At 42.9% G+C, this 23,635-nt stretch overlaps 2 long non-coding RNA genes across 3 annotated transcripts; one reads left to right on the forward strand and one right to left on the reverse strand.

The window, feature by feature from the left end:
* Nucleotides 1-2,268: 2,268 nt before the first annotated feature.
* On the forward strand, nucleotides 2,269-3,052 carry LOC122022646. Its single transcript, XR_006123050.1, has 3 exons — nucleotides 2,269-2,434; nucleotides 2,520-2,600; nucleotides 3,025-3,052. It is a non-coding gene; the product is annotated as an uncharacterized LOC122022646 (long non-coding RNA).
* Nucleotides 3,053-20,603: 17,551 nt separating this feature from the next.
* Nucleotides 20,604-23,070, reverse strand: LOC122025058. 2 transcript variants are annotated; one of them, XR_006123591.1, is made up of 2 exons: nucleotides 22,538-23,070; nucleotides 20,604-21,004 (listed from the first exon to the last, which is right to left on the reverse strand). It is a non-coding gene; the product is annotated as an uncharacterized LOC122025058 (long non-coding RNA). The 2 variants fall into 2 exon arrangements; XR_006123590.1 differs by having other exon boundaries at nucleotides 20,604-21,015.
* Between the last annotated feature and the right edge of the window lie 565 nt (nucleotides 23,071-23,635).

Consider the following 23,635-nt stretch of genomic DNA (forward strand, 5'->3'; position numbering starts at 1 on the left):
CACTTTCCAGTTTTCGTCCGCCAAGGTGATTCTTTTCATTTTCTTTTTAGTTTTTTGGTGTGATAGATGCGTTTTCGTTGTATATTTTGATATTATCTTGTCTTGATCTTTTTTTCTCTTGATTCGAGATAGTATGGGAGAAGCCAAGGATAATGATGTTTACGAGAAGGAGCTCCTGGACTATGAAGAGGAGGAAGAGAAAGCTCCGGATTCAGTCGCTGCCAAGGTTTCTGGTGAAGCAGTGAAAAAGTAAGAATGGGATTTTATCAGTCTATGCGAAGAAAGACGAGTAAAAGTCAGAAAAGCAGGCCAAGGATCCCCTTCAATTAAACCCTAATTAAAATCCCGCCACCATGACTCCCTCTTCTGTCGCCAAAGAAGACCTTCTCTTCCTCCTCCCCTTCGACTCCCTCGTCGCTCGGATCCCCTTCTTCACCTCTCCTTCTCCTTCCTCCCTCTCTGCTTTTCCTCGACGTTGTTCCTTTCCCTCGCATACTAGAAGCTGCAGCCGGCCTGCCGCCTTTGCCTCACTTTCCCCCGGTTCCTCCGAGCTCCATCGCCTCTGGAGCCACTTCAACCGATTCATGCATTTCCACAGCGAGCCTCGTGCCCCCATCGAGGTTGCCTCCGCCAGCCTCTCGAACGACGAGATCTGTCTGGAGGATGAGAGCCCTCTAATTGCCGAGGACAACGACGCCCCCCTTAACGGCGTGGCAGAGTGTGAGAGGCCGAAGAAGGTTTTGATTTTGATGAGTGATACTGGTGGTGGGCATCGTGCGTCGGCGGAGGCCATCAGGGCTGCCTTCAACCAGGAATTCGGCGATGAGTACCAGGTGAATTAGAAATTTAATTAGTGGTCTTGTCTCCAAGTGGTCCAGAAAGTAGCTTTTTCCCCTTGCTCTATGGATCAAAATCTTGTGCTAGTGTAGGTCTTTGTGACTGACTTGTGGACGGAGCATACGCCCTGGCCATTTAATCAATTACCGAGAAGCTACAATTTTTTGGTAAAGCATGGTGCTTTGTGGAAAATGACGTACTATGGTACCGCACCTCGCTTGGTGCACCAACCACATTTTGCGGCAACTTCAACGTTTATTGCTGGGTTAGAATGTTTCCTTGTTTTTATCTTTCCGACACCTTATTTTTATTCTTTTTCAACATTAAAATAGTGTTGGATAACTTCTAGATGTGTGTGTTGGGAAAATTTGTTGTTGTTATGAATTAGTATCAATGTTCCTTAAATAGTTTAGCTATAAGTTTATCTTTCACTTTGGCTTAAAACGATGAATTCCAATATTATCTTATCCTCAATCTCTTTCTTTGTGTTGGCTAACATGGGTTCTTATCCATATTGCAGAGAGAAGTGAAAATATTCTACTTGTTGACCTTCTCTCTGATTGTTTCACACAAACCTGAGAATAAATAGTTTGATGCGGTTTTTGACTACTGAAAATGGATATACCCTTTAATTCAGTGAGAAATGTTGGATCAGAGTGAATCATCAACTTATATTTGTAGTTAAGATCTTCTCAGAGACATTTTTTAGTCTGTTTATCTCTACTATTTGGCACAATCAAAAGCCACAGTCACTAAACACTAGGAAGAACTTTGTGCCTTGGTCAGTGATGGTGCAAAAAAGAGGATCATTATCATTATCATGCCTAGTAATTTCAATTAAAGTCCATGCTTCTTTTATCTTAGGCGTATGAGGTAATCAGTGAAATTTTATGGAAGTGGTTTTTTTCAATTAAAGTACTAGAACTATAGACTTGTCCTCTGCTCATTTTACTTTCTTAATTTGAGAGCAAATCAGGAGAACCCTATTTAAATTTAAATAGATATCTCGTTTCATCATAGAGTGGATAGATGCATAAATCTTTATTGTATTTTGCAGGTAAAGATCACTTGCATGTTTCTCAGTTTGGTGGAGAATAAGGTAAACCTTTCCATTAAAGGATCCAGAAGATTATTTTTTACTTACTGGGATACTCCTCAATTTTCATCAGTACAACATGAATGTATTCCACAAGCTATTCTGGGAATGGATGTTATTTGTCAAGCAAAGTCTGGAATGGGTAAAACGGCGGTTTTTGTACTTTCTACTCTTCAGTAAATTGAGCCAACAGCAGGCCAAGTTGCTGCACTTGTGATGTCTCATACAAGAGAATTGGCCTTCTAGGTTTGACTTTATTTTTAAAGAATGATTTATGTTGATTTTGGTGGTTCTAGAATTTTGATTCATATTATATTTGTGCAGATTTGCCATGAGTTTGAGCGATTCAACACGTACTTACCAGACATCAAGATTGCTTATTGTATACTGTACTTGTTGTCCAGTAACTTATCTTTGAACTATTAATATTATATCGTGATATAGGTTTTACATCAGAAACCAAAGAAGACACTGAAGGAGATAACCAAAGATTTATGCCCAGTTGAGACCACTTATAAATATTCAAAGTTTCAGTCATTTAGATTGTCAGTAACGAACTGTTTTTTTGGTTTGATTTTGTTTTTAGGTTCTTAGCATACAACAGTTATACAGAATCAGTACTATGTACTGGGATGACAAGTATGGCACGCAGAGTGTTACATCAGAGGTCTGATTTCACTTAGATATGTTCTTAAGTTGCATTCTGTTTATATATATATATATATATATATATATATATATATATATATCACATGCATAATTTTCATATTCACAATGGAATAGCTAAGTGTGGTACCAACTCAGTTTGTGTGGGGACAAAATAGAGAGCAATTAAGGCACCAAGACGGGGCCAGTCTAGTGACGCAATAATGGTGTGTTTCTAACATCTAGTAATATTCTTGTTGACATAACCAACTGATGGAAGACAATTGGGAATATATTGGCCTATACCAAGTCTTCCATCTCATAGCTTGCCTTTGGGACAAATGGTATCAACCTTATTTTGCAATGACTTCAAACTGTTGTGTTGCACTTTTAGGTCTTTCCAAGTAATGACGTAGAGTTTTTTTTTTTCCTTTTCAATTTCATAGATCATTTCAAGTATGAGACTTGTGATGGTCGAGGGCTCAAATAATTCTTTCTTGTTAGATGATGATTCCAGGTAGGCCTTAAACTTTTTCTTCCTCTGTTCTACATATTAGTTACTATAAATTAGATTTACATTCTCCTTTGATGCAGCATTCCATTTTTGGTCGATGATATCTCAAAGTCAATGACAGAAATAGATATAGCAGATATCGATCCATCGCCTTTCCTTTGTCAGAGTTCGGGCTTTGCATTTTTGGCATAATGAAAGTAGCAAATGTTACCCTCCTGTTTATCCATTGCTAATCCCCCTGTGCCTGTGCATAAATTTCTGCCTTCCATCCTGTCCATATCATCAAGTAAACAGGGTAGTATTATAGCAGATATAATATCATTCTTTTATGATATGATCTACACATGCACATTATAAACAATATACAATAAGCAATGATGATATATGGTGAATTTACTTCTTTACTTATTTCTTGTTTTACTTGATGTATTATTGAGCATCCTCATCCATATATTATAGGCATTGGAAATTATATACAGTTATATATTGACCATAATATTAGTAATTTGATTATCAAGTTGATCTCATAGTTCGGTTGGTTCTAAAGGAAATTTATTCTTTGTCACTTTTTATACGTACAAGAGTTTTGGATTGTTTAGGGGAGAGAATTACAAGTCAGAAAAGCTCAAGTTCATTAGTGGATATATACAGTTGTTTGTTTCACCTTTCTTGATCTCAATGCACACCAATCCCTTAGTTTAGGGAGGTAGTACATTTTGTTGAGTTGTTGTTACAAATTAATCCCTTATATTTATGTGATAGTTGATGAATATTTCTTTTTTTAAGCATTTCAGTTAGTCATCTTGTTACCTGGTGCCCTTACTGCTTTTTCAACTATGATTTTTTGTCTTGGTTTACTAATATATTATTTATGTGTTTTTACAGTTTACAAATCTCAAGTACTCCAGAGTTGAAATTGATGAAGTACGGATCGAGTGGGCTGAATGCATGCTAGATTACATTTGAAGTGCGGTTCTACCTTGATGTGTTGTTAAAAGAATGTTCTACCTTGATTTTGATATCTATTAGCTAGCTTTTGATGTAAAAAGAATGTTTGGATATTTTATGGATACTGTTGTAAGAAGATTATTTATATAATTTGTGAATTTTTATGTATTTTATGGATATTGTTGAATGAAGAATATTTGTATAATTTGTGAATATTTGTGTTTTTTTTTTATTATTGTCGGTTTTTCATTGTTTCGGAAATCAAATTGTTAAAAAATATCCATATTACATCGGTTTTCCACCGCTGCCAAAACTGGTGTTATTAACATACAATATTACATCGGTTTTACACCGTTGATGAAACGGTGTCGTTAAATGATACTACACCGGTTAATAACCGATTCGAAGACCGGTGTCGTTAAGTGATACTACACCGGTTTTAAACCGATGTCTAAAATGGCAGACCTTTTACATCGGCTTCATAGACATCGGTCGAAAATGAAATAGACACCGGTGGAAAACCGATGTCTATGAGGGTTTTTGTTGTAGTGTGTGAGAAGAAGGGGAAGAAGAGATGCTTGCCGAGGTTTCCGATGTCTTGGTGATGCCCCCTTGCTCTAAAGATGGACGGAACGTCAAGAGATGGCGGCGGATGAAGCTATCAAGTTTTCCCCGAAGGGGAGAACCCTTTCCCAAGGAGAGGGGGCCAAATCCCAAACCAAAGATCCTCCAAGAATAGGGTTCTTGACCCTTTTATACCTCCTCCAAGCTGTCCAAGAAAACCAGGATTACAGGGGTCCAGTAAACTAAGTTTTTCACCCATTAAACAAGGTTTTCTCATGATTTAACCTGAACCAAAGTTGTATCTCTTGAACTTATCTTCAATCTGATACTTGGATCAAGCCCTGGCTCCAACCGATCCGAAAGTTATGGCGGTTCGAAGTTAGGTCTGCGGTCTGGGCGGAGGTCCAGTTGAACCCGCGGTTGGGAGTCACGGCCGTGCCATTTAGCATGGGCAGACAATGCTTTCTCTCTGTTGGATCTGAAGTAAAGTTGTAGATCTTGAGGTTATCTACGTTTTGGTATAAAGAACATCCTGAAACTCCAACGGAGCGCAAAGTTATGGACAAATTACTAACGGTCTGCAATCTGCCCAGAATTCAGCACAGCCCTGTTTTGGCGTGGCACGACCCGTGTTCTTCGTCACACGGCCATGTGGAATCTACACGGCCTCACACGGCTTCTTCTCGGGTTGAGTCACACGGCTATGTGAAACTCACATGGGCGTGGCCTTTTTCTTCTCTGCCAAGGTCACACGACCGTGTGGATTCATACGACCATGACCTTTCTCTCCTCTGAATCGTTGGCACGGTCGTGTGTTGCTTGGCCACGGGGATAATGGAACGGCTGTGTGGGGGCACACGACCGTGACTTTCTTCGCATCGGGTGCTGGCACGGCCAAGGCATGATAACGGCACGACCAAAGCTCTTGTGTGCGTTTTTGCGCCATTTTCGCTCCAAATAGCGTCCTATCAATCAAAACAAGCAAAGAGTAGATCAGTCATTGCTGTAAGAGGCTTCTCCCCTGAAAGAGATACTAGTGTGACAGATTCCTTGGATTAACAACCTCCCCGGTTGTAACCAAGTCAAATCCAGTGCAACTACTTTTAGTTTATTGCTTTTATTTATTTTATGCAAGTGCTATTCTGATAGTTCGAGAACGGTAGTTTTCTTTTACTTTTGCAGGGTTATTCAACCCCTTTCTAGCCAGCCAACGTGGTCCAACAAGTGGTATCAGAGTCAGGACGCTTCAGGAGGACTAATCGCTGAATAAAGCACCGAATCAATGGCCGGACCAAGCATCTACCCGCCGAAATTTGAAGGGAAATTCACTAGCTGGAAAAAGCGAATGCAGGTATTTTTTTAAAACTGATTTCGATTTATTATTAATAATGGAGTTTGGTTTTATAGCACCAGAAGGTATAGAAAAATACCAATGGATGAAAAAGGAGCAGGCCGACTATGTGGCAAATGGCAAGGCAGAATTCCATCTGCTGAGCGTTCGTCCACCACAAGAAGTCAACCGGATCGACAACTACGGCTCAGCAAATGAACTGTGGGTAAAGTTCCTTGAGCTGCATGAAGGAACGTCCGAAGCCAAGCTAGCAAGACGGAATTTACTTCGTAACCAGCTCACCAACCTGCGACTTGAAGAAAACAAAACAGTCGCACATCTACACTCGAATATTAAGGAAATCATCACCAGACTTTCGAATCTCGGAGAAAAGGTAAGTAACTGAGATTCATTAAGGTACTCACAATTCATTTACTAGAAATTGTATATAAATGAAGAATATCTTTTGTTGTGCTACTCTCGGCCGGTATTCTATACTCGATCTGTTATTTATACCCGACCAAGACTTTACTATTATAAATATGCCAGAAACCTTGCCAGGTTGAAGACCTTTATGCTCGATCTACTTTCCATACTCGGTCGATCTATTGAGCTCCGCCGATCATACCTTATCGACCGAGATTAATCAGTCGAGCGTATATAAACGTCATTGCCCGGTAGACCTTCCCTCGGTCGGTCTTAGGCTAAGGATCGTGCGAGATTAAATGCCTCTGTCCTCGGCCGGTCTATTGAGCTCGGTCGGTCCTACCTTATCGACCGAGATTAACCATTCGGGTGTATACAAATACTATTGCCCAGTAGACCTTCCCTTGGTCGGTCGTATGCTAAGAATCGTGTGAGACTAAATGCCTCTAGGTTCAGCCGGTCTATTGAGCTCGGCCGGTCCTACCTTATCAACCGAGATTAACCAGTCGGGGCGTATGTAAGCCTTCTGGACAACTTAAGGCTAACTATTTCTACGTTCGGTCGGTCTCTTCCACTTGGCCATTCTTTGCCTGCCAAACTCATATGCTCGGCCGGTCCATTATGTTCGATCGGTCTCTGCCTACCCAACGTGTAGCAACACTCTTACCAAGTCTAACCTTTTTCCCGTCTTCCTTATTGTTCCCTTTTTCTCTCCTACAAAGGGTCCACTTATCATAACCCATATCGGTCGATATAATTTTAATTATTTTATTTAAATTATTGTACTTGCAATTCTCTAATTTATTAGTGAATTTTCCAAAGTAAATACTCAATGAGTGTGGGCCTTAGAGTAGGAGTCGTCACAGGCTCCGAACCAAGTAAAGCCAACTAACCAACTTGTGTCGTTGTTTTCTCTACTTGTTTTTATTTCGTTGTGTTTATCTCTGATTGTGTTTACAAAAAGTGAAAAAGCCACGAGTGCTATTCACCTCCCCCTCTAGCACGTCTCGATCCTACACTGACTGCCGATTTCACTCGAGTTTAGATTTATGTTCGAGTTATTTTATTTTTTTTGTTCTACTGCCGCTGTTTATTATTTTCTTTCCTTCATTGAATCAATGAGGTTTTGTAATAATAGTATAACTATTATCTTGTGTATATTAGTATGTTCATATGTTCATGCATACATATATGTTATTTTGTGATAATAGTATAACTGTTAGAGCTCTAACCTAAGAAAAGCTAATTTTTGAACAATTAGACTAGGAGTTGTTCCAATCATATTTTCATGTTTATTAGTTTCAAAATATGATTTCAAAAATTATAGTATTTTAATCTCATAAAGAATTTTGTTTTACTTCTTATCAAGTTGAAAAGGACTTAGCTTAAGATCTACCATAGACAACATGTTCCTATAGATCTAGGTAGCTAGTATCTCATAAAATATCAATGGTATAACTTTCTTGTGTTTGTAAAACATAGAATGGTGTGAGATGTTTAGGATTACTACCTCTAAATTCTACGATGACTAAGGACTGATCATAAATGTGAAGATGGCAGTGATGGTCATCAAAGTTGTGAAGATGTGAAGTTAGGGTTCCGGTGAGTTAGAAAATCTCAAGGAATTGTCGGATCTAGATCACTATTCTTCCTCTTCATTCTCTATCATGCACCTCACTGATGGTGAAGATGATAGCCAAACCTTCAATGGATACAAAAATGAAGATGGACGATGTAGGAAAAGCCCTAGACCTCAATGAATGGGAAGCATCAAGCTCCGGTGGCTAGTGATTGTGGTGGAATAGTAATCTCCTCGCCCCTGTAGAAAATTAATGATCCTTTTCTCGTTACTGTAGCTTCTCATTTGAATCCCATCATATCTGAATCGATGGTCCAGAATGTTTCAGATCTTGATCAACGAATAGATTAATTTAGATCTAGATCAAAGGCTCCAAATCTAGGTCAATGGTCATGATCTACTCTCTCTTTGATTTGGATGGACTAGATCATGATGGATGGCTTAGATTCCTTCAGATCTTAGATGAACAATTTAGATCAATAAAAATTAGTCCTCCCTAATTTCCTATAAAATCAATTCCATAAATTAGCACATAATTCCATAAAATAATTTAAATCATATCAAAACTCTAAAATGAATCCAAACTCATGAAATATAATATAAATGCGAATTTAAACACAAAATCAACTCAAAAAATATGATTATATGATCCTAAAAAATATGATAAAATGATAGTTATTAGGCAACCACCACAAATTCTATCCCAACAATTATTTTTATTATCTAGTATCGGATTTCTACTACTTCTTCTTATATTTTGAATTTTAATCCATCTATGCTTTATTATTGTAGCAAAAAGTGGAACCTGCCACCCCAGTGGCTCCACATGGTCGGTCCCACCACTATCTATGAAGAGGTAAATTGGGAAGCTGTAGTTGGCTAATGCGAGGGAGAACTTTTTCCTCGGCTTTGTCGAACTATCTGTGCTTTATTATGCTTTGACTTGAAGTTGACATATTACTTGATATGTCCTAGACTTAATTACATTTATTTATTCTTGACTTTCATTTCGATATATGATTTGAGTTTGCTTGTTTAACTATCCAATTATGGTCTAATTTAAGCTTATTATTAACCTCCTTATTTCTTTACTATATATCATATTGCTTTTTTCTTGTCTTGCCCTTGGGGATATAGTACAGTGTAAGGGCATCACGTTGTCACCCAAGGACCAGCGATTAAATCCCCAGTAAAGACGCATTTGTATGTATTTTTCCATCAAATGAGCGCGTAACCATGGGATGCTGGGCTTCTGGCTGCCCATCGAGAGTACTTCTCGATTTACCTTAGCGACTGGAGGAAAACTTTCATGGGGCATGGCTGGTTCCTCCAAATTCGATGTTACCTAATTCATTTTTTAATGTCATATTTCTTTTTACCCATTTTTTATATATAAAAAATGGGGAGAAAAAAGTGAGGTAAAAGAATTATTTCCCCAAACTTAATATTCCTTATCTGATTAAGGAGGAGCAAAATTTAAGGGGAATCATATTTTTAAATTTTTTTTTATACATGAAAAAGGAGGAGAGAAATAAAAAAAAGTGAGATAAAAGAATTATTTTCCCAAATTAATATTCCTTATATGATTATGGGGAGCAAAAATTAGGGGGAGACATATTTTCAATTATTATATTCATGTATGACTGCACTAACTCTATCTTCTTTCATGCATTGAATATTAATCTAAATTTCAAACTTATTTTTGATTATTGATTACTAATTTGAATTTAGTTTTTATATCATCAAAAAGTTGGAGATTGCTTGTACTGAGTGCATAATATTTAATCTAGAGTTTTGATATACGACTAAGGTTAAAATTAGATTAGTTATGATCTAACTAGTTGTGTCAAGTTTGTAGGTGCAGGTTACTTGATAGATATTAAAAGTCCTGGTTGTGAACCAGGAAGTGACTAAGTCATAGTGAATATAAGAATCCAAAGTCCTAATTTGGATCAAGCATGAGTTAAGTCTTGGTTGGAGACCAAACAACAAATTCCTTGCTAGATACTAGGTGAATCAAGTCCAAATGATTAAGGATTGGTAGTTAAATTTGTAACTTGGGGCTAGGTGAATCATGTCCAAGTGATTAAGGCTTGGTAGTAAAATTTCTAGCTAGGTGCTAAGTGAATTAAGTCCAAGTAGAGTCAACTAAGAGCTGAAGGCTTGGCAAACAAATATAGGTGGAAGCAACTGGGAGCTGTGGCTTGGCAACTCAATCTAAATGAGTCGGCTGGAGGCTAAACATCTAGTTCCAACATAATTGTAACTTTACATTCTATATCATACTCATTACGTGTAACCACTATAGTGAAGCATTTTCGTCAGTTCTAGTCAACCAGATGGAGTCCGGAGGTGACTGGCTGGTATTAACTCTCAACGAAAGGATTTAACAAGGTCTAGGCGATCGTACAAGTCTAGGCAACCAGAGTGTACAGGTGACCGGAGTAGCTTCCAGGCGACTGGGGGATGGTGTTATCCACAATTAGAATAAAATGATCATGATGAAGATTGACCTTTACCTAGGTGACCGACGGGGTGTACAAGCAACCTGAGAGCTTTGTTAACGGTATATTATTGATAGAAGTTGTGGCCATGTCAGTATTTGTATAGGCAATCAAAAAGGTTCTGAGTGACTGATGGAGTATATATAAGGAGTTTCAAAGCAGAGCTTCAACACAACTCATCTAGTATCAATTCGCTCTTGTTTTGATACTCTAAGTTCTTCTTCTCCTTTTGTACTATGACACATTGTAACTTGTGCTTTATTTCTGATTAGCAATATCTAGAGTAACAATTTCATTAATTTTAGTGTTGCCTTATGTGTTATTATTGTGATTTAATTTTTATATATTTTTTCTTAAAGGTTTCCCCACCTAAGAGAAATTAGAAATAAGAATCACATTTTTTATATTATTGTGTATGCTTACTTGTGATTTGATTGATAAACTTGCATGCTAAAATTGTTAGCTTAATTTACTGCATATTTACTCTTTTGTCTTACTTGATTGAATCAGTCTAAAGTTAAATTTATTTTTGTCGTGCTAACTCTGATTGATTCAACTATTTAATTTTACTATTAGCTCATTTTTAATTTGTAACATTATTCACTCCCCTCTAGCATTGATTTTGATCCTATATGATAGATATTTTATTACTTGTTGAAAGTCGTGCACTTGTAGATTTCGCCTATGACCAGCAAAGCCGACTCCCTTCAATACCTAAGTGAGGATAATCTTCGAAATAAAATTTACCTTCTCTAAGGGGAAGGGCTTATGCTTGAAAAGAAAGTGTCTTCCGCTAGGGAAGAGCTATAGCAAGCTATGAAAGCATGTGCCTTCTGTTGAGGAAGGGATATTTGGTGGAGCAAGGATGAAAAATTAGAATAGTGGTGGAGCCGATCAATTGCTACGTTGAATGGAAAATACTCATAGAATTTGTATTCAGTAGAGAGCATGCATGGAAGAGAGAACCTTCTTCTTTGCTAACTTCCTTTATCTTATATTGGCATGAAGCTTCCTTCCACATGGACTCCTCCATGCCTTGTCCATCATCTCATATGTGTGTTGCATTCAACTCCCTACATGGAAAGAAGTATGGTTGTTATTTTCTCTTATATTAGACAACCTCTTACACGTCTAATAAATACTAGTGAGGGTACAAATTCTCTTGCTTGCCCAGTTCGCCGACACTGTTGCCATCACCTCCCTTGGTTAACCTTCACTATAGCCATGTTTAGTTCGCTGCTCACTATTTAATTAGCTCCTGGTCTAAGAATGACTAACAGCGATAATGAAGTAAAGTAGTCTGTGAAACTATAGTCCACGAGGGATATCTATCTACAGGTGGGGATAATCTCGTAGCTTGAGGGACAACACCACCTAAGAGGATATTAGCTTGAGCAGTCTTTATAGAATTGATAAAATAAGATCATCGAAGGAGTTACAATCTAGAGGAGACTTCAGCAAGCTAGAAGGCTTTTGCGGCCTGGGATAGTTGAGGTCCAGGGGAGAGATCTCCAAAGATAGGGAGACTTTCACAGCCTGTGATAGTCGAGGTACAGGGGAGATATGTAAAGGCAGGGAGGCTTACGCAGCCTGGGATAGTTGAGTTCAGGAAAGATCTCTAATCCTGTCTGAGTGCAAAGTTGATGGATGCTGGGGACGTGGCGCTCCTGTTGACTGGTCGAAGACTCCAAAGACGGATCCCTTGCCGCCGTGGACCTGCAAACACAGTGCCGAGCCAGGGAGGGATTCCCCGGTGATGGCCCTCCGACGCTGAAGTCAAACCTCTGGCAGAAAGAAAGAAAGAAGTAGAGTAGAAGCGAGAACTGTAGCTACAGTAGAGATGTTTGCATCCCTCCATCGGTGTCTAGGGGTCCTTATAAAGGGCTCCCCAGAGGCGCGTGCACGCTCCCCGTACACACACCTGAATCCGAGTCAAGAAGATGTAAGAAGTTGGACGACAACACACGGTGACGCTCTCTCAAGAGGAACTTGACGCGCTTGTGCAGGCGCGAGCGACCAAGATGATAAAGCAGCAATAGAAGGCGCTAGCCGAGCGGCTGGTAGAACAAGCAACTTCAGCATCTGGAGGCCGAGCAGCGCACGAGGACCGTCCGGAACAGCTCTCCAAATGGGGTCAAAACAAAGGTCCAATCGGTACGCAAGTAGAGGCACCACCCACGCTGATCTCATTCCACCGGGCATTGTTCCAGACACCCTCTGAGATTGCGCAAGCAAATCGAGACCGGTCTTCCTCAGACGAAGCCCCCGCTCAGGATGCAAGAAAGTGCAAAGCGCCCCGAGCTGACTCATCACACAAGCGGATCAACCGTCAATTCTACGAAGCAATTTTGCAGGACCCTCAACCAAGGCACTACGCACCCTTGGCGATCGGCGAGTACAACGGATCGACAGACCCAGACGACCACCTCGGCAAGTTCGACAATGCGGCAACCCTTTATCAGTACACGGATGGAGTTAAGTACCGAGTCTTCCTCACTACTTTATCCGGCTCCGCACAACGCTGGTTTCGAAGGTTGCTGGATGGGTCGATTCAAAGCTTCAAGAACTTCAGGACGACCTTCCTCCACCACTTCGCGAGCAGCAGGCGCTATCAAAAGACCAGCGTCAGTTTGTTTTCTATGAAGCAAGTGCCGAGAGAGACTCTTCGGACATACATTCAACACTTTAACCAGGCAGCCATGGACATCCTCATGGTCTCGTCCGAAACAATGATGCACGCCTTCACCCAAGGGCTCATCGACGGGGACTTCTTCCATTCGCTCATCAGGAAGCCGCCCCACGATTACGACCATATGCTAAAGAAGGTCAGCGGGTATATCAACGTGGAGGAAGCTCAGGCGGCCCGAAGGAAAAAAGCGCCATCAGAATCGGCTGCGCATGCCGATCGGAGACCAACAATCAGCCATCAGCCTCCAAGAGGGCCCCGAGCCGATATGGCACGCCCAAAGCAGGAAGCAAGGCCACACGTCGTCCAGCACGTGGCGGCCGAATGACCAAGGCCCAAGGGAAAGGTATGGACTCCTATGTTCTGTACCATCCATCAATCCGCCAACCACAACACACGAGACTGCCATGGAGTCCCCGCAGTCGCTCAGCTGACTCCCAAGAGTTATCATCGCCAATCGCCTTCCCCCGAACTGTGATATAGGTGGCCGAGCACCGAACGGCAAGGGGAGATCAGGCGGTCAACCGAGCGGCGGCATCAACATGAAGACGACCGCGCCCCAGCTTCGCGTGGACAAGTCGGGCACTCCGCTGAGGAGGAGGAGAACAGAAACATTGTCGCTCGGGGAGAGATCAACATCATCGCTGGTGGGCCGACCAGCGGTGACTCCAACCGAGCCAGCAAGACATACGCGCGGCGTTTGGAAATCCACGCGGTAGGCTGCAGCCAAGAAAGGGCGAGCGGACCAGAGATCCGCTTCGGTCCCAGAGATTTAGAGGGAATCTAAGTACCGCATGACGACGCCCTCATCATCCGAGCGGTAATTGCTAACTACACAATCCACCACATATTTATCGATACAAGGAGTTCAGTCAGCATCATCTTTAGGAAGGCATTCGACCAACTCCAGATAGACCAGACCAAGCTGCTGCCAATGATGAATCCATTGTACGAGTTTACAGGTAATGAGGTCCAGCCGATCGGCCAGATAAAGCTGGCCATATCCCTCGGAGAAGAGCCGCTCCGAAGAATAAAGACGACTACCTTAATCGTTGTAGACACCCCGTCCGCTTACAATGACATATTGGGTTGACTAGCCATTAATGAGTTCCGAGCAGTTGTCTTAACATTTTACCAGAAAATTAAATTCCCGGTTGAAGATCGGGTCGGAGAAGTCAAAGGGAATCAACTGGCTGCTCGGCGCTACTACGTCGAGACGGTAAAGGCGGAGGCTAAGTCCGCCCGAAAGGCCCCTTAGATCGAGGTAAACACTATAACCGAGAAACCCCCTACCTTAGTTTATGAAGAAAAGGAGGAAGTGCAGATACATCCTGGCCGACCAGATGCGACGACTTTCATAGCATCTGATCTGGGAGCCGACCAAAAAGTCGAGCTAATCAGCTGCCTCCAATAGAACCATGATGTCTTCGCGTGGTCAACACACGAGCTGCCCGGCATCTCCCCTAGCGTCGCGCAGCATGAGCTTCATGTTCGATCAGATGCTTGGCTAGTAAAGCAAAGAATGAGAGATTTTAGCGCCGAGCAGAATCAGATTATCCGGGCGGAGGTCGAGAAGCTGTTGGAAGTCGGCCACATACGGGAGGTCCATTTCCTGAGCTGGCTAGCGAACATAGTACTCGTCTCCAAGCCGAACAACAAGTGGAGTGTCTGCATCGACTTTTGGGACCTAAACAGATCGTGCCCGAAGGACTTCTATCACCTACTCAGAATCGATCAGATGGTAGACTCGACCGCTGGGTGTGAACTGATATGCATGCTGGATGCATACCAAGGATACCATCAAGTGCCGCTCGCCCGGGAAGATCAGGAGAAGGTGAGCTTCATCACGGCGGATGGCACCTATTGCTACAATGTAATGTCGTTCGACTTAAAGAATGTCGGGGCCACGTACCGACGGCTCATGAACAAAGTCTTCCGGAAGCATATTGGACTGAATATGGAGGTATACATCGATGATATACTTATTAAATCCCTCCGAGCTACTGACCTCTACGCAGACATCAAAGAAACCTGCCGAACACTCTGAGTGTACAGGATCAAGCTGAACTTGGGCAAGTTTTTGTTTGGCACGAAGAGCAGGAAATTTTTGTGCTATATAGTTACCGAGCAGGGTATCGAGGCGAACCCTAGCAAAGTAAAAGCACTGCAAGATATGCCACCTCCAAGGAATTTGAAGGAAGTTCAGTGCCTCACCATCGGATAACGGCCTTATCCCGATTCATCTCCAAGACGGTCGACCGGAGTCTACCTTTCTTCAAGATCTTGCGCCGAGCCATCAAGTTCTAGTGGGACGAGGAGTGCGATCGAGCGTTTGAAGAGCTCAAAGCCTATCTCAATTCACTACCGGTACTAGCCAAGACAGTCGTCAGAGAGTCTCTCAAGATTGAGCATGTAGTCAGCTTGGCCCTTGTAAGGTCGAACGGCGAGGAGCAACTGGTGTATTTCTTGAGCCATATTTTAAAAGATGCCAAATCTCACTATACTGGTCTCGAGAAAGTTTCTTTCACACTGGAACTCGCCGCTAGGAGGCTTCGCCTGTACTTCCTCGTGCACACGATCATTGTAATGACCAACAACCCCCTGGGGAGAGTCCTCCTCAATCCAGAAGCATCAGGGCGGCTAATCAAGTGGACGACGGAGCTCAGCGAATTCGACATCCAGTATCAGCTCCGAACGACCATTAAGGCGTAGTCCTTGGCAAACTATGTTACTGAGGTGCAGACTCCCGAACTAGAGGTAACTTGGAAGATATACGTGGGCGGATCATCCACTCGGCAGGGAAGTGGAGTTGGGTGCTGCTAATCTCCCCCCAAGAAGAACGAATGCATTTGTCCGTTCGGTTGGACTACCGGGCAACCAACAACAAAGCTGAGTACACGGCACTCATAGCCAGCCTGCAGGTCGCCCGGCACGTCGGTGCTATCAAGGTTTTGATTCACTCAAATTCCCAGCTGGCCGCACAACAACTTACTGGGCATTCGAGATCAACAACTTGAGGCTCAGACTTTACGCCGAGGCCTTTGAGAAATTGAAGGCTGACTTCTGGGAGGTGGTTATACAGAAGATACCCTGGGTGGAAAACCAAACGGCGGATGAGCTGGCAAAACTTGCCAGCTCCATATCGTCGGTCGTCGTCCAGCAGCCGATCGAGCAGGTCTCCCTGGTGGCACACATCGACCGAATGGAGGGGCTCACCTTCCTGAGTGACTGGAGGACTTCACTGAAAGAGTTTCTGCAATCCGGAGTGACGCCTCCCGACCGGGAAGAGGCCCATCGACTGAGAAGAAGGGCGAGTCGATTCACGTTGATCGGAGATCAGCTATAAAAGAAAGCTTTCTCCCGACCGCTGCTCAAGTGCATCGAACTGAAGAACAACGACTACATACTCCAAGAAGTGCACCAAGGGTCATGTGGAGGGCATCCGGGTGGCCGTTCACTAACACGAAAGATTATGTTGGCAGGATACTTTTGGTTGACTCTCCAGGAAGATGCCGCTCGAAAAGTGGCAACTTGTCTATCCTGCCAAGGTACTATAACTCTTCTCACCGGCCTACGGAAGAGATGAAGTCGTCCATGGTGTCCTGCCCGTTCGACCAGTGGGGAATGGACAACGTAGGACCGTTCCCAATGGCGATCGGACAATGAAAATTCCTGCTTGTGGCAGTCGACTACTTCTCCAAGTGGGTCGAGGCCGAGCCGTTGGCAAGGATAACAGAGTAGATGGTCAAAAAGTTCATTTGGCAGCACATCATCTGTCGGTTCAGCATCCCGCGTCGGCTCGTCTCGAACAACGGAAGGCAGTTCATTGGTCAACAACTTAGAGAATGGTGCAAAGGGTACGACATCCATTTGGCCTTCACCTTCGTAGCATACCCCCAGAGCAACGGACAAGCGAAAGTCGCCAATCAGGAGATCTTACGGATCCTTCGAGTTCGGCTCGACCATATAGGAGGCAGCTAGGTGGACGAGCTCCCGGGAGTCCTATGGACGATTCGCACGACTCCAAAGGAGGGAACAGGAGTAACCCCGTTCCACTTGGTGTATGGAGGAGAAGCAGTCGTCCCGGTCGAGGTGGGGGTGGAGTCCGATCGGGTGCAGCGATACGATGAGGACAATGTCGAGCGGAGACAGCTGGAGTTGGACTTGGTGGACGAAGCACGCGCCAGGGCTGCCGTACGGTTGACATCCTACCGACAAAGGATGCATCAGAACTATAATCGATGAGTAAAACCTCGATCCTTTCTAGTAGGCGATCTCGTATGGAAGAAGGTGAAGCCGGTCGGCGACGTCACCAAGCTGGAGGCTCCCTAGGCCGGACCTTTCAAAGTCGTGGTGAAGCTCCGCTTGGGCACTTATTACTTGGAGGACGAGGACGGACGGCGGCTCGAACGCCTTTGGAGTGCGAACCATCTCCAGCCGTACCGAGCTGGCTGAAAGGTGCGCTGATGTAATCAATGTCGTGTCTCCTATGTTCTTGTCCCTTTCAAATTGCAGTATTGAATCAAAGGCAAAGGTTATCAAAATTACTGCCGAACGGCAAGCTTAAAGCCGAACACCGTCAAGCGGCAACGTTAAACCCCAAGGTCGGAGCGGCGACCATAAATACCCCGCGCTGAAGACCGTCGAGCGGTGACGTTAAACCCCAGGGTCGGAGCGGCGACCATAAATACCCCACGCCGAAGACTATCAAGGGGCGACGCTAAACCCCAAGGTCGGAGCGGCGACCATAAATGCCTCGCGCTGAAGACCGTCGAGCGACGACGTTAAACCCCAGGGTCAGAGCGGTGACCATAAATACCCCGCACTGAAGACCGTCGAGCGGCGACGTTAAACCCCATGGTCGTTCATAACCATAAACCCGAGTAAAATGGCAACTCTGTGCTCATGAACAAAAGGAGAGCGTGTGTAAAATCGAAGCTTGAACGGTTGTCCAAAGGACAGGAGATAACGAATATGACAGGGAACGAGATTCGAGTAGGCGATCCGCCCAGACTTATAGAGTCAACTAAGGGCAAGGGACATACGAAAAAACAAAAAGGAACTCCATTAACTAGTATAAATCCCTGTCGAGCGGCAGGCATACATACGAGACATCAAAAAAAATTTTACAATACCACTCCTCACTCCAAGTAATCGAAGATCTCGTCAGGAATGGTGGAGAGGAGCTCGGCACGGTCCAAAATCGGAATGGCTGTGGCTTCGGGAAGGTGACCCTTTGCTTTCAAGTAGGTAACTGTGGCATCGATGGCCAGCTCAAAGGCACTGACAAGTCGTTCGCACATCTTCTTGACAAATTGTTCCGAACGGATGTAGTTTTGCCTAATTACAGCAAAACGGCTCGGCTCAGCGTCCTGGTATTCCTTAAAGGCGAGACGGGAGGCCTCGAGCATGTCCTGGAAGGTCTTCAAGTCCTCTCGAAGAACAACCGCCTCCGCCGAGCGACCCTTTTGCTTGGCGTCCAACAGACTCATAAGCTCCTTAACCTTTTGATCCAAAGCTCGGGCCTCCATGTTCTTCGCCTCCAGGTCGGCGATGACCCTGTTCTTCCTAGTGGTGGCCAGATCGATCTTCTGGTCATACGACTTGACCTGGGTCTCGAGCCGACCCACCATGGTCTGCAGGCCGGAGGAGTTCCTCCGCTCCTCCTCTAATAACTTCTGGGTTTTAGCCAGGTTCGCCTGCAGCTCGGCATATGTAGGGCCCTGGGAGGGACCCACCCCAGAAATTTTAAGCCCCTTGAGCTCCTCCTCGAATAGCGCCAGGCGGTTGCATACCACCACGCTTTCCACCTAGTACTAGAGTCGATTGACGGAAGGTTAATACCAAGTTGAAAATAAATCATAAAATAGACAACTTACCCCGGTTGCCATCTGCATATGGCTATTGCCGAGCAGCCCCGGCAGCATGGTCGCAACTCGAGCCTCCTCCCAAACCTTGGCCAGCTGCCCCCGGTTAACTATTTGATGTTCGGGGGAGGTTGGCTGATCAGCCGCCAACAGAAGCTCCTCAGTCGGGAGATGCAAGGTCGCCTTTATCGACCGATGACCACTCTGGGTGGTTGGAGCAGATACCGCCAGGCTGAAGGAGGGGCCGATCGGAGTGGAATGGATTCCTCATCGAAGAATCCTCTTGCGAGTGGGGGCCAAGACGTTGAGCGGCTGAGCGACGACCAGATCAGACGGGAGGTCACACTGCGAAGGTGTCCTATCGGAGGAGATAGTTTCCACGGTCTCCGTGGCCAAGGGGGGTCACCCGTCTCCTCGGACGCTCTCACCGCCGAGGAAGCCGAACGGGTTGGCGTGCCCATTCGGCGTCGTTTGCGTCTGTTCAGTGGCTCTGCATCGCCAGCAAACTCAGTTTCTTTAGGTCGAGCAGTCGGCTGCACGCCGGAGGGGGCAGCCTCCCCAGCAACCTCACTATGTGACGTTCGGGCGGCGGACCCACCACCAGTAGTCGGAGCTTCCTCGCTCTCACCCTCATGGGAGCCGACCGGCGTCAGCCCGAGCCTCTCCATCTCCTTCGCAGCAGCTGCCTCAGCCTCGGCAGCTTTAATTTTTAGCAGGTCGAGCGCCACCGACTTCATCATGGTGTTAGCTGCAAGAAAAAGAGAGGAAATCAGTTAGATCCATAGAAAAAAGTCAAGGAAATTTCTCACCTAAGCCGCTCGAGAGATACGTTCGGATCGGACTCAGCCTGAACATGTATAGCACGCCCTCCGGTAATAACTTGTTGATATCCAGCTTTAGGTCGGCTAGCATGTTGGCTGCAAAAGTCAAGGAATTCAGTAGAGAGCATGCATGGAAGAGAGAACCTTCTTCTTGGCGAACTTCCTTTATCTTATATTGGCATGAAGCTTCCTTCCATGTGGACTCCTCCATGCCTTGTCCATCATCTCATATGTGTGTTGCAGTCAACTCCCTACATGGAAAGAAGTATGGTTGTTATTTTCTCTTCTATTAGACAACCTCTTACTTACACGTCTAATAAATACTAGTGATCGAGGGTACAAATCCTCCTGCTTGCCCAGTTCACCGACACTGTTGCCATCACCTCCCTTGCACTACAAGAAAAAAGCTAACAGACAATGCTTTAAATGCGTTGTCTATGTGGCTGAAAAAGCGTTGTTAAAAGCACTGTTGTTAAAAGTCTGCTCAAAGACAACGCTTTAAAAGTGTTGTCATTTGTAGCAAAGACAATGCTTTTGCAACGCTTTAAAAGCGTTGCCATTTTTTACAAAGACAACGCATAAAAAACGTTGTCTTTGTTAAAGACAATACATAAAAAGCGTTGTCATTGTTAAAGACAACGCATAAAAAAGTGTTGTCTTTTTCAGCAAAGACAACAATTTCACAATACATAAAAAAGCGTTGTTTTTTTAGTAAAAGATAAGAAGTTTTAAACTATTGTCTTTTAATACCAAAGACAAATAAAAGATAAATGCAAAATAAATCTATTTTAATCAACAACATATCATTAAATAAACAACTAAGATCAATATAGAAATTATCATCCTTACACTTCTATAACAAACATAATTACTTGCATACAAATAAATTTTAATTAGGAGACACTCAAAACTACTCTTATCAACTACATCTTATTGCATGAACTTAAAGAATTTTGATAGATGATACTTATCCTCTTAACTTGAATGTTCTTTACTCATTGCCTTTAACCATCTTCTCGTTTAAATCCCAAAGTCTTCTTAATAGTTCTTCGTCAAAGTACTTTCCAGTCACACCCTTGAAGTTTGGATGCAGTGCCACATAACATGTAGTTGTTGCTCCTATAATCATCCATATCCAAGTTGTTCAGCCGAAATTTCTGAATACCTCCATTCACCATTCAAAATATCTGAAAAGACACTACATGTAAAATTTCCAAAATCTCAATATTTAATGAAAGCCAACAGGAATAAGCAAACGACATGTGAAATGTTCACAATCTCAACTTCTATCATCCAAGAAGTCAAAAACTTATTTCAAAAAAGTTAAGAAATTAATGCATCATAACAGAGTCAACTGGAATAAAACTATCAACTAAACATAAAGGCAAACATAGGGAAAGTAAATACCTTGCAGATGACATGTAAGATTGTTTCTGTAGTCCACATGGCAAGGTCTGACTGGGATAACTAGTATCTGTTCTATGTAGTTGTTTATAGATTCATAATGTTGAGATATAAACTCAATTAAAGTTTTGTCACCCAAAACTAACTCCAGCAATGATGCAAATCCATTTTGTGGGAAAAGAAAAGAATATATGAACAAAGAAAATTCAAGTATTAGATAATAGACATGAAATATAAAATAGAAGAAAAAACATGATTCAAAATATAAACCAATTCAGTATGCTTACACAACTTCTAGAAAAATAAAAGAACTAACAGATTCAAGATAATAAGAATTTGAGCAGACTGAATTCTTAAAAAAATTATTATAGATGAGATAATCATCCAATGACAAACTATATATGTATGTCAACAATTTACAAGGGAAAGTAGGAAACTCACTTATTCGTAGTCTGGATTTTTGATCCAATCTAACCTAGAGCTTGGAAAGTAAAAACACATCAAGTAAACATCTAGTGAAACAAAAACTAGAGCATGTAACAAAACCTAAACTAATTATATTCAAATAAAGAACACACATCATGGGAGCATAAATCACTAAACTAACAAGCATTACATGGAATTAAACTAAAGAAATTGTATCAACTAAAACCTATATAATGGAAGAGACATTTAATCAAACACTTGATGGACATGAGTCAATGAAAACATAATTTGTGCAAATTGAAACATAGGAGGTCAAATTAATACAAGCACTTAACATTCACATAAAACATGACTCAACATGAAAGAAATCAAACACATAAGAAACCACAAGTGTTTATGGATGAACCCAAGCTTTGGACGGATCTTGTAGATGATGGCTGTTGTAGATGGAATTAAACTAAGGAATGAAATAGAAAAATATTAAATGAAACCTAATCTAGTAAATGAAAGACAATGCAAGTAAAAAAATCCAGTTTAACTTAAACTATGATTGCAAGAAAATTAAAGTAACATCAAGTAAGCATTAAAGAAATCTAATTTATCCTAATTGCATTCAATCTAAGGACAACTATCACTAACATTTAACCAAACAAAGCATTGAAATAAATTAAGAAACTAAAATGCATTAATAAAGCTATAAAAGATGTTTGGGGCATTACATCGAACAACTTGTGAGCAACATTCAACTTAAGCCTAATCTAGAGAATCTAGAACATGGGAACTTGAATTCAATTACAATCAACAATCATTCAAAACATAAAAACCAAAGAAGCAATCAACAATCAAAGAAATAGATGAATAATGGTGACAAAGAAGTTGTTGTTGGATACTTGTAGAAGATCATATCTGATCAGAAGTTGGAGCTTGTTCTGTCCAGATCTAAACCGGATGAAGGATGCTCGAAGATGGTAGATGGTGTCCGGGTCTGAAGTGAAATCGGAACTTGTTCTGCTCAGATCTGGTCCAGATGAAGGAAGTGGCAGTAGCTTCGGTAATGGCGAGCAGGATGGCGTCGGGGTTGATGTGCGTCAGAATTGAAGTTGCGTGCCCTAGCTTCCTCCTCTAACCCGAAGAGGAAGGGGCTGTCGGATTACGGTGAAGTGGGCGGCGATACTTGCGGTTGCGTCGGGGCAGAAAATCGTGAAGGGCAGAGTGGATGAAGAATATGGTGAGATGGAGAGGATGAGGATGTGAGGGGGAGTTCCGGCTGACGACGATTGATGAGCAAAGGTGCCGTCGACCGGTGGTGAAGGAGAGGAAGTATAGGAGAAGGCGGCTTGCGTAGCTTCTCTATGCGTGAAGGCAGAAAAACGAACGAGAGAGGAAGAGAAGAGTTTATTTCCCCAAATCCGATCCGACGACCGTGATCAATCCAGATCTGATGGAGCAGCTGAGATTAAATCTGAGTGAAACCAAGGGGTTCGGGAGATAGGTAGGTGCCGAGTGAAACCAAGGGTTTTATTACTCCTTACTTGATCCAACGGTTCATAACATCCCAGATTGAGATGATAACTTGACAATAGACAACGCTTTTTAAATATCGTTGTCGTAGACACTAAAAAATTGATAATAGACAACGCTTTTCAAAAAGCGTTGTCTTTGACCCACAAAAATCACTAATATACAACGGTGATACAGTGCATGATGGTGCAGTAAGACGTGGTGGTCAGAAGTCGCGACTGCGAGGCAGTCAGAAGTCAACCTTATGTGGTAGTCAGAAGTCAAGCATATGTGACAGTCAGAAGTCAAGATTACGTGGCAGTCAAAAGTCAAGCTTATGTGGCGGTCAGAAGTCAAGATTACGTGGCGGTCATAAGTCAAGCCTACATGGGGTCAAAAGTCCGACTTACGTGGAAATCGAAGAGCTTGTTTACGGGTAGCTCAAGAGGCCCAGTTACAAGATGGGCTGGGTCAGACAGGAAGGGGTC

Source organism: Zingiber officinale, chromosome 9B, assembly GCF_018446385.1.
Source record: "Zingiber officinale cultivar Zhangliang chromosome 9B, Zo_v1.1, whole genome shotgun sequence".
Taxonomy (NCBI): domain Eukaryota; kingdom Viridiplantae; phylum Streptophyta; class Magnoliopsida; order Zingiberales; family Zingiberaceae; genus Zingiber; species Zingiber officinale.